The 13292-nt window shown below is 43.1% G+C and overlaps 1 long non-coding RNA gene across 2 annotated transcripts; it reads right to left on the bottom strand.

Annotated features, from left to right (window-relative positions):
• Positions 1-10088: 10088 nt before the first annotated feature.
• On the bottom strand, positions 10089-13292 carry LOC122436812. 2 transcript variants are annotated; one of them, XR_006268132.1, is made up of 3 exons: positions 13217-13292; positions 10853-10943; positions 10089-10482 (listed from the first exon to the last, which is right to left on the bottom strand). It is a non-coding gene; the product is annotated as an uncharacterized LOC122436812 (long non-coding RNA). The 2 variants fall into 2 exon arrangements; XR_006268133.1 differs by lacking the exon at positions 13217-13292 and adding an exon at positions 12447-13146.

Below are 13292 nucleotides of genomic sequence, written 5' to 3'. Positions count from 1 at the left end.
CCTGACGTGAAGAACTAACTCATTGGAAAAGACCCTGATGCTGGGAAAGATTGAAGGCAGGAGGAGAAGAGGACGATAGAGGATGAGATGGTTGGAGGGCATCACCAACTCAGTGAACATGAGTTTGGGTAGACTCTGGGTGTTGGTGATGGAAAGGTAGGCCTGGTGTGCTGCAGTCCATGGGGTCACAAATTGTTGGACATGACTGAGTGACTGAACTGAACTGAATGCATTAGTTAACACTCACTAAACCTATGGATTTAGAAAAAATGCATTATACTTTAAAAACTATTTGATATTTTAAAGGCAGTCTGGCTCAACCACAACATGAAAACTCTTAAGATTTCACTTGTCTTGGAGTTTTTACCAAAAACTCCAATTCAGTCAAAGACTGTCTGATGGTAGTTTTGTATTCAAATCTTTAAACTCTCAACATGAAAACTCTGTATGTATAGGAAAAGAGCTAATCATTGTGCTAGTTGTTCTTTGTTATATACCTTGAACTATTCAAAATATATCATTTAGGACGCTCTTGGTCAAACTAAAACCATCTAATTCAAGGTAGTCTGAACCAGAGGTACAGGTTAACACAGAGGCTCTGTTTCTCATTCATTTTCTCAGCTTTGCCCTCCTCTTTCCTCCATATGTCAGTTTCATCTTTGGGCATTTCTTTCATGGCCACAAAATATATGCATTTGCTACAGGCTTCTGAGATTATATCTATGGAAAATAGGGACTCTCCCCAAATTCTGAGGATCAAACAAAACACCCAAGAATCATTTTCATCAAACTACCTTGCTTCGTTTTTTCTTTCAGCAAATATTCACACTGATCACCTACTGTATGTCAGGTACTATTCTCAGTGGATAAAGAACCCACCTGAAATGCAAGAGGCCTGGATTTGATCCCTAGGTCAACAAGATCCCCTGGGGAAGGAAATGGCAACCCACTCCAGTATTCTTGCCTGGAGAATCCCATGGACAGAGAAGCCTGGCTACAGTCCATAGAGTCACAAAGAGTCAGACACAACTGAAGAGACTTAGCACTGAGAATACAGCTATGAGCAAAACAGATTACAATATCTTCATGGAGTTTAATTTCCTGTAACCATCCCTGAATTAATCACAGTCAAGCTGCACATAGGAAACTAATATCATATTTTTGATTAATTATAATTCAATTCTTAAAAATCACAGTGACAATTGGTTTACCTCCATTAGTTTGCCACTCCTGGACCTAGATTTACAATCAATCCTAATCAAACTACATGCTACTACACAGTGGTATAAAGAGTAGGACAGATGTTAGTAAGGCAATTATAATGTTTAACCCTGTCACTTTTTAATATTTGGCAACAAATATTGATAATCAATTAGATAAATCCATGCACAATACTATAGCATTTAAAATACATAGATGGAATTATTTTACATGGAAATAACCTATACCTTGGGGAGAAGGGAAGTAATCCTCTGCACCTGTCAAATGGGTTACAGATCTCAGCCAGTCAGGTTGATGAGACTTCTGTTCTACTCAGCTGTTACTGAGCTGTTCATCACCTCAAAAAACATTAGCCATGTCAATGTTTTTATCACCATAATTAATGTCAGGAAATACACAGGACAGTTTTTTTTAAAAAACTTATATTTTGGAAAGTAAAACATCATCACACTCCAAACCAAGCCTATAGTGTCCTAGTTTTCTTTAGTCTCTTCCATGGCCACAGTCTTCATCCTTGACTTTATTCTGCTGCCCTACAAATATCAACTAAGGATCCCTGAATTGAGGATGGCCATTTCACTCCAAATTCATTATGACCACCAGGAAACAAACCAAAAAATACCTGTCACACTCATGATGAGAGAGAAGTGTCCTAGAAATAAATGAGAGAAAGTCAAATATGTTGAGCTAATTAACAAATGATCTGTCAGTTCCTAGCTCTGCCTCAGCTGCATCATTACCAGGTTTATTTAACACAAACTCTAAGGCTGATTCACCAAAAACAGAAGGCCAGAGCTATAGCACTAGGATAATCACATTCAGCTGTGCCTATAGTGGACACCAATTCTATAGCCAAGCAACTGCCCAATTCGATGAATATGCAGCTCAAAGAAAAGAGAAATCACCTCCAACTTGAATGGAAATGCTCAATGAGAAGGCAACATTTAAACTAGGTTTTAAAGGTTGAGTGAAAAGAAACAAGAATGAGGAAGCCTGTTTGGGGATTTCTCATTCTGTTACACTTGGATCCATACTCTGGGCTGGAGTCAGAGTTAACTTCTAAGATAATTTTATCTAGCTTTGTAGAAGGAACTGATGCAGGTTAGTGATCAGAGTTCAGTCTCAACTTGATCTCAGTAAATAAACTACAACATGATGATACTCTTAAACAGGATTATAACCTGAAGAAAATTTCCTTTTGGAGAACTATCATAACAGATTTCAAAGCTGGTTTGAAAAAAATTCTTAAAAATCTGTAAACAGTGATTTACCTCTAAAAGCTAGAAAGATTTTCAATGATGACTTATTCTGAAGGCCCCCATCTCCCCCACCCCAAACTGTAGAAGCTAGGGCTTAGGAAGTTAAGTGATTTCAACAAGACACAACAGCAGTCATGTACGGATGTGAGAACTAGACCATAAAGAAGGCTGAGCACTGAAGAAATGATGCTTTTGAACTGTGGTGTTGGAGAAGACTCTTGAGAGTCCCTTGGACTGCAAGGAGATCCAACCAGTCAATCCTAAAGGAAATCAACCCTGAATATTCATTGGAAGGGCTGATCCTGAAGCTGAAATCCCAGTACCTTGGTCACCTGATGTGAAGAGCTGACTCATTGGAAAAGACTCTGATGCTGGGAAAGATTGAATGCAGAAAGAGAAGAGGACGACAGAGGAGGAGATGGTTGGATGGCATTAACAACTCAATGGACATGAGTTTGAGCAAGCTCCAGGAGATGGTGAAGGACAGGGAAGCCTGGCATGCTGCAGTCCATGAGGTCACAAAGAGTCAGACTCGACTGAACGACTAAACAACAACAAACAACAACCACACAACTAACTAAAAAAGAACAGGAGCTAAAACTGAGATACAGGTCAGCAGACTCCAACTGTAAAAGCTTTCACATCAGCATTCTGTCTTCTTAAGAAGCAAGGAAGTGAAGTCACTCAGTCGTGTCCAACTCTTTGCGACCCCATGGACTGTAGCCTACCAGGCTCCTCAGTCCGTGGGATTTTCCGGGCAAGAGTACTGGAGTGGGTTGCCACTTCCTTCTCCAGAGGATCTTCCCCACCCAGGGATCAAACCCAGGTCTCCCGCAGTGCAGGTAGACGCTTTACCGTCTGAGCCACCAGGGAAGTAGTTAAGAAAAATGAAGAGAATCAGAAATGAAGTGTGTGACAATAGCCAGTAGGAATCAACTGATCACATAAATAGATCTATGAGTATTAGAGATGCAATATCCTCTAAAAGAAAAAACATAGTATAGATTTCAAAATCCATGATTAAACAAAAGAAAATTAAAATGCAATGTTTTCTCAAGAGTAAAAGGGACTCAATTAATTCAATCAGATGATTGTTCCTTCTCTCCTGATATTTTTCATCAATGTATATAAAAGAAGAAAAGTAAACTTTAATTTCTAAAAGTATTGGAGAGAGTAGTTAAAATTAACTTGACTCTAATTCTTTGACATACTAAGGAAACTTTACCTCTTTTTACACTATATTCCCAACAAAACTTTCTATAAACAAAAGCATTCAACTTTTTTTTTTTTACAAAGGTCTGCTAAATACTTAATCCCCAACTTGTTTGTATGAAAAATAAACTCTGCCATGTAGTTTTAGAATAATTAATTCCCAAAGTTGGTAAATATATGTTGGAAAAAATAGAAAATATTGACTTCAATCATCCATTGCCTTAAATGATAGTCTGTAGAATCCTTCTCTCCCCTCCCAATCATCTGTAAAAGTTTTCAGTGATAAAATCTAAGATTATTTTGTAGGGGAAATGAAGAAAGTGTGAGGAAAGGAGCTGTTCCAGATTTTGGAATTGAACAAATCTAAAATTTTTCTCTAGCTCCAATATGGTGCCCTACTACTACTCTTTGTTCAACAGATTCTACAACAGACTGAGGATTTATGATACAAGACTCAAAATAATTGAGCAGATGTTTCAGGAACATTAAGTTAATTTTGTTCTCTTCCCACACCTGAAAAAGTACCAAAAGTATTGGTTATCTCAGACGCCATATAGCCTTCTGGGGGTAGTTTGCTTTCATTCACTTTCATTCCATATAAATTCTATGAATGATTTTTAAATTTTAAAAACCTATACAAAGTATTACGATAAGATCATCTGACACTTTATCAATTAAAAGCCCAAGGAATAGGCAATAATAGAATTGAAGGAAGGAGCTAGTTCTGTTTTTGTCAGTCTCCTTAATGGGTTGGGAATTTTTTGAGAGCAAGGACCACCCATGTCTTACTCTTCTTTGTATCCACAGCACCTGGTACCTTGTAGATACCTGATGAATTCAACTCACAAAGATGTACATAGCTTCCTTTCAATAATCAGTGACATAATTTTGAGACCATCTCACTTTTATACTGATTAAGCTGAAAAACAGTCTTCTAAGAAAATGCATATAGTTAATTACTCTTCTAATCCCAGGTTTTACATGAGGATAACTATGGATTAAATATGTATAGGAAGAGGCATTAGACCTTAAAGAGGCACATAGAACGTTAGTGCAGAACTCCAGATTGACAAAATTAGGTTTGTTATTTTATCCATTAAATAGTCTAAGCAGATTAATTGGAACCAGACATGTGAAGATTCATAAGGTTTGTTTTAACATCAGTTATTTAAAAAGGTTTATAGGTTACATTTGAGACATCTAAATAAATAGTTTAAAGAGAATGTAGATCTTGATAAAGTGTATATATAGGGAGAAATGCTATGAGGCTGGTTCCAGTTCTATAACCAGATATATCTCACAGTAAAACAGTACTAAATTCCAACTCTCTTCCTTAAAAATGTCAATTATTATGGATACATTTTATTTAGAAATTAAATATACCAAGACAAAGTTTGTTTTCCTAAAGAAACAAACATAAAGAGACTGTACACCCCTAAGCAGTTATCTAAAGGACACATCTTTGCTCATAGTGTCTGCCATAAAAACAGTCTGTCCAGGTAAAAAGCAAAAGGCTGTGACAATCTGTTTTTGGCAGAACTCAAATCAAAGGACATGTTTCTGTCAATTGAAGAATGCTGATTTTGGGGAATGAATGTCAGAAGTTTATTAACCCAAGTGTTATGGTTTCTATTTCTGTACTTTAATTTCACATAAAATCATGTGAAATTACCATTTTTAAGGCTTTACACTGGAGTATACACATTGGATGTAAACAAAATAGATAAATATATCAATGGGAGTATGGTGTTCTAGAAAAGATACTTGAAAATAGCCAGTAATCACTTTTTTCAAGCCAATTCCAGTCTTATTATTATGCCACTATTAGATATATATGCCTAGCCAACAAATATAGATATTAGTACTTTAATATTTTTTGAATTGTTATAAACAGCTTTACTTCTTTCTTTTGACTGAACCTGGTTCCTCAGCACTGAAAGCATGGAGTCCTAACTACTGAACCACCTGGGAATTCCCTAAATAACTCTACTTTTAAAGAGGCCTCAAGTGGGCAACATTGCCTGTGACCTTTTGATGATACAGTGAAAAACCTTTATGAGTGTACACATGATAATATATATATATGTACATATATATAATTTCAGTTAGGCTCAATTATTAAGTTTGTATGTGTTTAATATAATTTAATATATATGTGATATAGTCACATTATAATGTTATTCTACTTTATTATGTTTCAAACCAGTTGTTACACCTTTGGAACTAATGTCAAAACTACAAACTGCCAAGTTTAATATATAATGAAGAAATACATAAATCATCAGAAACATACATGAACTCTCAACAGCCACATCCAAATTCTGTGTGTGTGTGTGTGTGTGTGTGTGTGTGTGTGTGTGTATGTGTGTGTGTGTGTGTGTGTGTAGCAGTTATTTGGGTAATTATTTCATCTTAATTCAATAGTTTTGTTTCTTAATTTTTCTCAACATTTTTACTATTTTAATATTGTTCCTCCTATTTAACATTTAGCTAAACTGCTGTTGACCTGGGCAAATGAGTTTCTGATGTCTATCAGCAAGTATGAAAGCATCATTTCATTAAAGTGTATTATATATATGCTCAGGACTGAGAGAACATTATAAAATGAAGTTTGGCTAAAGTTCAACTGGGCATCAAATAGCACTGGCAAGAATTTTCTTAAACAGATGGTGTAAAATCTTACTAACACAATAGTGTGTGCTTAACACAGGAACAATATCAGAAACAGATGGTGCTGTAAATGACCAAAGTACCAAACAGAAACAATAAACATGGGATATATATTAAAAATGATGCTTTTGCCAAATGAAAAAGAAAGGGAAAGAAAAAGGGTGAGCAAATGCATTTCCTTGTCAAATAAGAAACGCTACTGATATTTTTCCAGACCAAGGTTGGCATACAAATATTTTCCCTTTGGCTTCCTCTTATGCACTGGTATTAAACCTCTATCAGGGTGGCCAGAATTAAGAACATAAATTTTCATGCATGTTTTTAAACAATGATCACGTAAAAAGGAAGTAAGGCTTTGTATTAATCTCAAAAATTTAGATGGCATGCTGCGATTCATTGGGTTGCAAACAGTCAGACACCACTTGGGGACTGAACAACAACAAAGGACCTCTACACATCACTTCGAACTGAAAATACTCTCATCAGCCCAGAAAAATCCTTCTCTCTCCCTCTCCCTCTCTCTCTTACACACACACACACACCTTTTATTAGAGCTGTATACAAGTGTTTGGTCATTTATAAGTATTTGCTCATGCACTGCACAACAGTCTTAAAAGTATCAAGGGCCTCTATGGCTGGCACAGAAACCAAAACCAAGTAGAAGAAATTCAAATCCCTAGAAACGCCTCCCTGAAGCTAAACCCACCTCTCCCAAGTATGGGTCGATCTCCAGGACCTTGGCCTGCCTGCCCAGAGGCCACTCCTGGAGAAAGAGCAGTACAGGACATAACTTGTCGACATCTGTCTGGAGCCAGCCTGCACTCCCAACTTGGGCATTTCGAGCCTGACCACTTTACTGATCACTTCAGTAATCAGTTCTGACCTAGTCAGGCCCCCATGGCCTGGTGTGCAGTAGGCTTGGCTTTTAGGTTTTCTCTCCTCTGTAACAGCTTTCAGTGAGATACCAAGATGTACGCTCTGGGAACTGGAAGGGTTGAACAAGAATTACCTACCTATTTATGGGCACAGACAGTTGATGGGAAGAAGGACTTGGGCCTTGAGTCTCCTCCGGCGCTGATTATTTTTATCCCCCCAGGGAAAAAAAAGCCTTAACATCCTCTGGAATCCGGATCTGATTCCAGGAGACGACTGTTTCACATTTGAAACCCAAGCTTCCGCCCTAAGGTCGCCCACGGAAAAGGGCGCTAGGAGGGCGGTGGTCAAACCCACCAGAGCGACCAGCCTAACTCAGAGCCTGGCCTGGGGTAGGCATTCCGGTGCTCGGAGCCGGGGCCACCCTCCTCCCACCTTCTCCAGGAGACTGGACTAATGATGTGGGGGTTCACGCTGGATGCCCGGCTGCTTTGGGACTAGGATACGTCGCTGGGGCGCTCGGCCTCGCTCTCCTTCAGGGCGCATCACCTCGGCGCCTCCCGGGGTGCACCGCGCGGCAGGGAATTTCCCAGCCTGCCCCGGGGCCGCCGACCGGCTGCGACCAAGGCCAAGGGGCTGGGAACCTCGGCCCGAATGCCGCGAGGACAAGCCGGGCTCCAAGGGCCGTTCCGGAGAGGTCACCTCCGAAGGCAGGCGCCGGCGAACCAACCCAGGCCGCTGCTGTAGGGGAAGGGCTTCAGCCCCTAGGGGCGTAGGGGCTTGGTGTTTCCAAGGAAATGCAACAATATTTACGACCTGGCGATGAGAAAGTTTTCTCCCAGCACGCGATCTATCTCCTCTCCCTCCCCTCTCCCCCGCAGCTTCCTACCCCTCTAGCCCTTCCTCCCCTTCCCACCCTGGCTCTGCTTCTGGGCCCTAACTAACAGACAGCATCAGTCAGGTCCTTCAAGCCTCTCCTGCTGTCCCCCATTCCCCCAGCTCTTAAGAGAACTTAGGCTTCTAGGACTCCAGAGCAAGGGTGAAGCCACATGTCCAACCGGCCAGGAGGGAGGACTTCATACCCTGCCAGGCTCACTCAATATCCTTCATATATAGTATAGTGGTTAACACCTTGGAATTGGTTTGCACCTAAACCAATAAGTTAGATGCAAATAAGTTGCAAATAAGTCTTGAGAATTTGAGTCTCCTCTAAACTTCAGGCTTCTCACCCCCTTGATGACTGTGAGGAATATTCGTGACAACATATGTTAAATATAGCTGATGCTAAACAATAAATGCTATTCTTTATTATGAGTGTCTACATACATGCACATATTCCTGTCTAAAAATACAAAACCTTTTTAGGAAAAAAGATATTTCAGCCTGTGTGGCGGTGGGGGGACAGTGTAAAGACTGGGGAATTATGGCTTAATTTATTAACTGTAATTTTTTTCCTACGCTGACCTTTAAAAGACAGATATTCAAGGACTGATCTAGATGTTTTGTAATGTGAGAGGTTTTCCCCACAATATCAATAAAATTAATTCTTGAAGCAGGGCAAAAGTATTTTGAAAGGAGGAAGACACCTTGAAAAGGCATTTATTTACAAAGCTCCACAGGAAATTGTGCCTGCTTTCTTTGGTGACTGTGAAACCCAAAAGCAATGATAAAGGCAAACTAAGCGCTGAGCAAGCCAAGGAGTTGTTTCTGAAAGGTAGTGGATGTGTAGGCACCCTTTAAAAAACAAAACAAAACAAAAAAATGCTGCTCTGAGTCCCTCCAGAGGGCTGGGCAACTATTTGAAGGAAATAAGAGAGATTATGCTCTTCTAAAGTAAAAAACTATGTTCTTCCCTGTGTTTCTTTACCTGCAGAGGCTGTGGCTAAATTTGCAAATCTTCTTGGTGCATCTGTCAAGAGACCCCAGTTTTCAAGATAAAACCCTAGGGCTTTTCTCTCAGTGTTGGTGTAAATTCCCAGTGCAGTAATCCCAGGCCAAAAGATCTCTTCCAGCCCTTCAGGACCCTAGTCAAAGGGTCCCCAGGACCTACAGTTTCTGCTTTAGAGCTCTCCTGGCTTGAGAGAGGTTGGGTCTGGGAAGAGAGGGAGCTGAGCCACCCAGGGCACACAATTATGATCTGGCAGAGCAGTGGGGCAGGGCGGGGGTCGGGGCACGTGGATCTACCTAGCTTAAGACTGTACACCATCACCTGTGCCTCCCCTCCATGTTCTTCAGTAGTTTTGCAGCCTGTCAACAGGGGTACATCTCCTTCCCAAGCAGGGAAGGCCTGACAGCACCGCCATCTGGCTCTGAGTGACCTCAGCTGCCATCCTGACTGTCCACCCCAGTCAGGCTTTTTGCCCTAGGGCAAGCCAAAACATAGATCAACTTAGGTCAGGCCAACACACACAGCATTTCCATGTGTGCAGTCAAGAGTGGGCCCATGGGGGTTTCTCTGAGCTTCTGGGGTCCAATATGTTTCAATTCCTTGTCCCATTAGCATCCTCACCTATAACTGAGGCTCAGACCTCGATGGTCTCTGAAGCACCCACAGTAGGTTTTCAGTTGCAAACACTGAGGGCTGAAGGATGATCCAGAGGGGCCCAAATGAGCCATTGTAAGTCCCTCACCCTAGAAGAAAAGTAGAGCCTGGCAAGTCCCTCAGTTTAAATTGTCAGAATATCTATGCCCTTCCTTGCCTCGTTCTTCTAAGGGATTAAAAGATTTAGGTCCTGGGCAAGAAGGTGCCACTGGAAAAAAACAGGAAACTGGAACTAAGAATACATAGAAAGGAATGAAACCCTCTGTACCAGCCAACACACATATTTATATTTTTTCATTCAAAAAGCCATCCTTTATTGCCCAGTGCCAACATACTGAACTAGGTTCCAGAGAGACAGAACAGCACATGGTTCTTGCCTGCACAGTGACAGAAGCCTGGAGTTGTCAAAGATCTGCTGGAGTCTACTTTAATCACCTGTTTCTCTAGGGGGGAAACTATTTCTAAAGACTTCTCCGGAGTAGTGGTGATACAGGGTGCAGCGAGATGACTCTGAACAGCTGGAGCTGGGCACCAAGGCTTCTGCAAACTCCGGAGACTCAGTGGCCCGAACTTTGGTCAAAGTGTCCAGAGGAAAGTTCAGGAAGTGAGTGCCCACCGACCTTCACACTGCAGGAGGTACGGAGAGCACTGGTCACTTATTCAAGCCAGGTTTCCACCCACTCGCTGATGATTAGTCATCGGATTCTGTAATTTGCAAAGAAAAGGAGAAAATTTTTACCACCGATGTAAAAGCTCAACTCTTTCCCCCCTGTGGTCAGCTTACTTGACACTCCAGACTATTCATTCTGTGCTTTTAAACCTCGCACCGGGAAGAGTAGAAGGAAGGGGGCGCTCTGTCCCACCGGATACCGGATTCCCGGCAGTGGCAACTCGGCAGGAAGCCGGCGGGGGCAAAGCGCGGACAGCTGGCCCACCTGTGCTGGAGCCCCGCAACCCAGGTCAACTGAACTACATAAAAAACCGTCTCGAGTTGGGGTAAATGAATCCACTGATTAAAAGCGGAATGGTTAAGAGGCGGGCTTTTGAAAAAGAAGGAAAGTCTCAGCGTACGTACCTCAGCGTAAGGTGTCTGGGTTCGAATTCTGACTCCACCTGGTAAAATGGCCTTGGGCAAGTTATTGAAGAACGGTTATGCTCCTCGGCTCCTTTTGACAAAGAGCAACAGCTATGAGGATTGCTGCCTTCACAATATTCAGAAGTTCCCGCAAACTGACAGAAGGCAGGGTGCCAATCATTTATATGCGCCAGATTAACCCCCAAATAAAGCAATGGAAGCAAAAGTTGTTCCCGAGCCTACTCGGGCTGAGATGCCCTGATTAGAAGTGGCTGGCAGCTGTGAGTTCTTCAGCGCCCCAGCAGCACTGGGAGGCTCCTCCAGCATTAGAATCCGAGCAGGTGAACTACTCAAAATGGCCAACTGGAATCAAGGTCGGTGCTTAGGAGCATGGCCTGACCCCTTCCCTTGGGGAATTAAGCCGTTGGTGACACCTCGCATCTAGACAGCTCTTGGGTGGCAAAGGAGGAGGAGGGAGGAGCGGAAGAAGATTACATTCATTGAGAAGCTACTGTGTATCTGTTGGTGAAAATATTTCAACATCATTAGCGCTGTCGTCCCCATTTTACTGATGAGAAAAACAAATTAAGCTGTTAAATAAATTACTCGAAAATCCATTACAGGTTTGACTAACTTCAAAAACTGTGCTCTTAGTATAACACATAGCTCTTAAACCCTCATCTCCCACGAAGGCAGGCAGGCAAGCAGGCGGGAAAGGAGGAAGGGAGGAAGGAAGAAAGGGAGGAGGGAGAAAGCACTGCCATAGTTACCAGAGCCCGTCTCCTCTAGCAGAAATCCTTATAGAAGTTTATTTAACATGAAAAATTATGGCTCAAGATTATTCTGCAAACTTCTTTCAAATTATCATTTCACAAGTTACATCAGATAAGCAACAATGGGACATGGAAATGGGGGGGGGGGTAGAAACCTCGACACAGGTTGCAGGGTGAGACTTCCTGGACTTGTTTGTTGGTTGCACCCACACTAACAACAGAGCTTCAAGGGTTGAAGCCTGCAAATGAGAGGCTCACTGAGCGCCCTGCCACCACCCCCACTCGACCCAGGAAAGGCCGTCAGGCACCCAGGATTTTGCACTCGGATCAAGTTTGGCTCTCCTGCCTCCCTTGCTGGGTTTTTGTTAACTCTCCGGGATCCCTGGAGAACAGGGAGTGAGGGGAATGGATGAGAGGAAGCCTGCGTCCTCTTTCTAGATGAGTGAGCTCCAAGCTAGATCAGCTCGGAGGCCTCGCATATGTAATAAAAAGCTGGGGAGAAAGGACTTAGTTGTTATTTCTCTCAACCTAGTTTGGCTTTTACAGAGCTGTGCGGGCAGAGGTCTGTAGAAATAGATTAGAATCGGGTTTCCACTGGTCCTGCCCTATTACTCATTCTGAACGATAAAATGCATATAAAATCAGCAGCTCCAAGCCACAAGCGTGCTTAAGGCGAGATTGTCGGCTTGGAAATGTCACAACGAGTAAAGGATGTAGTGGACTTGTGCGCTTTGTGCAGTAGCATTTAGCCCGGGAGCGTCCCAGACAGCGCCCGGCCTAATTTCGCGCTGCAGAGGGCTTCTAATTCTTTCCTCTCTTACCAGCGGTCCCATCTGGGAGAAAAGGTATCGCTATCTCCTGTCGCAGAAGACCGCACAAGTTTACTTGAGCTCAGAGGGGAAAACTCGAGGAGGGGATGAGCGCACCGCCTGGAAAGAAACACGGAATCTACACAAACAATCCTTTCAGTCGCAGAACTTGGGTTTTAGTTGGTGGGTTTCTAAACCCACTGGTGACAAGTGGCCCCAGCCGGCTCACCCGACAGCGGCTGGCCTAACAGACTGCCAGCGGGGCTGGAGAGGTAGGCCCGGTCTGCGCGCTGTGGTTCCCGGCTGGCCAGTGCACACCGAACTAGCCTCCCGGGGAAGACCCTCCAGCCTCGGCCTTGGCCCGCAGTGGGGGAGAGATCGGTGGGTCTCAGACGGAGGCTCTCGTCACCATTGGGCGACCTCCGCTGGCATGAATAAACGCGCCCTTCCGTTTCCCTCGGAAACTGGGTGACAAGGTCTGGAAAGGAGCCTGGGACCGGTAAGTCTCAAGGTGAGAGCATTTCCCGCTCCGCTCTCTCTGAGGGGTCACGGGGCTTCCTGGGCAAGTTTGGGGCGGGGGCAGGGCAAAACTGCAAAAAACTCTGGAAGCTATTTCCATCCGTCCTTTTCCAGATCAATATTAATAATGGTCAGACGAAGTGGTCAAAAATCAAAGGGTGCTCTGAATCAAGTGTGACCTCCGCAGTTTCAGAGGGCTCTTGGCTGAGCGCTCGGAGTAAAGAGGTCACTACAAGAATCACCCAGAAGCTGTGCCTTCTTACCGCTCAGAGGTCTTCCGCCCTCCACCCTCCGACCGTCCTCTCGCCGACCCCTGGCGCGGATACCTGGGGGTAGGGG

Source organism: Cervus canadensis, chromosome 2 (genome assembly GCF_019320065.1).
Source record: "Cervus canadensis isolate Bull #8, Minnesota chromosome 2, ASM1932006v1, whole genome shotgun sequence".
NCBI lineage: Eukaryota > Metazoa > Chordata > Mammalia > Artiodactyla > Cervidae > Cervus > Cervus canadensis.
The sequence above is the reverse complement of the archived record's forward strand: the minus strand, read 5'-3'. Positions and strand labels throughout refer to the sequence as shown.